This window comes from Trachymyrmex septentrionalis, unplaced genomic scaffold (genome assembly GCF_001594115.1).
Source record: "Trachymyrmex septentrionalis isolate Tsep2-gDNA-1 unplaced genomic scaffold, Tsep1.0 scaffold39, whole genome shotgun sequence".
NCBI classification, from domain to species: domain Eukaryota; kingdom Metazoa; phylum Arthropoda; class Insecta; order Hymenoptera; family Formicidae; genus Trachymyrmex; species Trachymyrmex septentrionalis.
Genome location: NW_017305557.1, coordinates 102,030 through 105,251, shown reverse-complemented (window position 1 = coordinate 105,251; position 3,222 = coordinate 102,030).

Sequence of the window (3,222 nt, the reverse complement as noted above, 5' to 3'; positions counted from 1 at the left end):
AATTATAAATATTAAATATAATAGAAAATTATAAAAAAAAACAAATAAGAAATAACCATTAATATAAAATAAAAAACTTATTACGATAAAATAAAATTAATTACTTAGAAGTATAAATGGCCTTTTTAGTACATATACTTTTTAGTACATATACTTTCTGTATTGTTCTGTTTTATCATGAATATTTAATGTATAACCCATAGCACCTCAACTATATATTTAATTGTAATTAAATTTATTGGAAAACAATAAAAAATAGATGTTAGATTATTATTTTTAATGTAGTAAAATGATGAGCAAAAACTTGCACCTTATTTTCATATATGCATCTTCCATTACAAAAACAATATCAAAACATTTTTATGTGGTTAAAAAGTTACTATTGCACCACAAAAATGATCGATACTTTTCGATACAATAGAACTTAATCACTGCTAATTAGATAAAAAGTATAGGCAACGAACAGTCACATTGCATCAGTAGTATTAATTTAAACATTCTATTATGTTAAACAATCGATGATCCATGATACCTCATGATCCATGGGGCCCAGGTTTCCCCTATGCAAAATATATTGTGTAGACAATAAAAAATATCAAATTCTGGAAGTAATAAAAAATACATGCAGAAAATTATAAGCACTGATTAATAAGAAGAAAATATACATTATATGTGCATTAATAGAAAACAATTAATAATTCATATGATATGAAAAAATATTAATAGTATATAGCAGTGCTCGCAAAGATTTGCACATTTCGGGCCGATTCCGGCAAGCGACCCCCACTATCGCTCGAGGCTCAGTGCTAGAGAACCTCACAGGGAGAGAGTGGCATACTGCATCACGTGACTCGTTCTCCTCTGATTGGACCTGGTAATCAAGCTCCGTAGAGGTGGGTATGTCGTTTAGGTTAGATGACTGTAAAAGCAGTACGCTTGTCACCTTGTGCTGCTTTTCTCCTCAATTTTACAATTGATGAAGTCTTTGTAAATTATACATATTATATTAATCTTGGAAATATATACTTTCCTATATTGTACAATAAGGAGCAAAAATGAGCCTGTACTTTGGTGTAATACATATGTTGGTGTTAGATGAGCGCGCCGCCAACGTATATATGTATTACATCGAAGTACAAGCTTATTTTTGCTCCTCATTGTACATATATACATGAAATAAAACTAATTTTCAGATATCTAAACAGGATTTGTGCATATTATAAAATGTTTGCCAGATGCAGTGCTCCAAGATGTACAAACTCTAATAGAAAAGGATATTGCTGCACAACATTTGCTCAAGATTGCAAAAAAAATGAATTGATGCTGCCGGAATTCCTGATTGGAATCAGAATTCAAAATCAGTTTTACTGTATGAAATTGGTACCGAAGTGTGCATACAAATGTTTTATAATGTAACTCCCGTAAACACCAACAAGAATAACATCAATATTATAATTTCTCACTCAATATCAATATATTAAATTCAATATAATGCGAGTGTATGTAAATAATGATTACGTAGTTGCGTGAAAAATTCTAATATATATTGATATTACGTTAATGGGATAGATTGATCTCACAGTTGGTGAGATATTTTTCTCTAACATGTACCTCTTATTTTTTAGGTTCATTTCCATTCATCAAAATTATTCCGCGTTGGTAGCAAAAAAATTATGAGGAAAGGTGCCATACCAAGTTTGTTTTGCAAATGTGATGAATCTGTAAAATTAGAAAGAATAAAAAATTGAAATATGTTATTCATAATGATAGGTGTTGCGTAAAAAAACTGCCTGTAGACATAAAAATGTTAGAGAAATCAGCTAATAAAATAGTATCAGCAAAAAAAGACAATATCAATAATATCTGCGATACGAATATTGAACTCTTACAAACATATGAAGTAATGCAAATTAAGTTACAAAATATTATATAAGCAAATGAAGTTTTAAAAGAAAGATTTCATCATTTACAGGATGATTTGGGACATATAAAGTCCTTTACATTTGATATGTAATGCATTAACTCTTTGATCACGATGGTTAATTTTGTACATATGTCCAATTGTATAAGTTCTGCAAGACGTCTTATTATAAAAAATAAAATTTTTAATATTACTTCTGATCATGATATACATGCTATTTATATAGAATTTATTGACGATTATAGCTACTTAAGATTTCAAAAGTAAAAGTTTGAATATGTATGTTTTTAATATTAAAGTTTGGTAATAAAAATAAAATTTGTGACAAAAAAATTGTGTTTGATTTTTTAATCGTAAGAAATATAAAAAAATAATTACAAACATCATAAAAAATTATATCATTAATCAAGAAAAATGTAAAATATTAATTCAATATAAATTTTTAAGATATGTTATACGTCATTTATTATAAATTGTCACATCTATAATCCATAAGAAAAGAAAAATACTGATAATTCAATCACATAAAATTGGCAGTTTTTTTACGCAACAACTATCATTATGAATAACATGTTTAAATCTTTTTCTTCTTTCTAATTTTACAGATTTATCACATTTGCAAATAAATTTGGTATAGCATCTTTCCTCATAATTTTTTGCTACTAACGCCAAATAATTCTGATAAATGGAAATAAACCTAAAAAATAAGAGGTACACATTAGAGAAAAATATCTGTCCCATCAACTATCATTAACGTAAACATCAATGTTATGTTAGAATTTTTCACGCAACTACGTAATTGTTACATACACATTATATACATTATATTATATTAAATTTAATATATTGATATTGAGTAAGAAATTATAACATTAATGTTATTTTTGTTGGTGTTTACGGGAATTACATTATAAAACATTTGTATGCATGCTCCCGTTATCAACCTCACACAGTAAATCTGATTTTGAAGGTTTCTAATCAGGAATTCCGGCAGCATCAATCCATTTTTGTCTCAAGTTTGCAAACAACTTGGGTAAATGTTATGTAGCAATATCCTTTTTTATTAGAATTTATACATCTTGGAGCATTGCATTTACTGGCAGACATTTTATAATATGCACAAATCCAGTTCGGATATCTGAAATGTAAAAATCCATAATTTTATTTCATGTATATATTTACGAGGTCTGTTCAAAAAGTATCGCGAATTTTGAATTTCCGCGGGTTACGTATATTCGATTTTCGATTTTTTTGTGGCGTTATGTTGGTACTCATGTCTCTCACTTATGCCGACAAGTTCG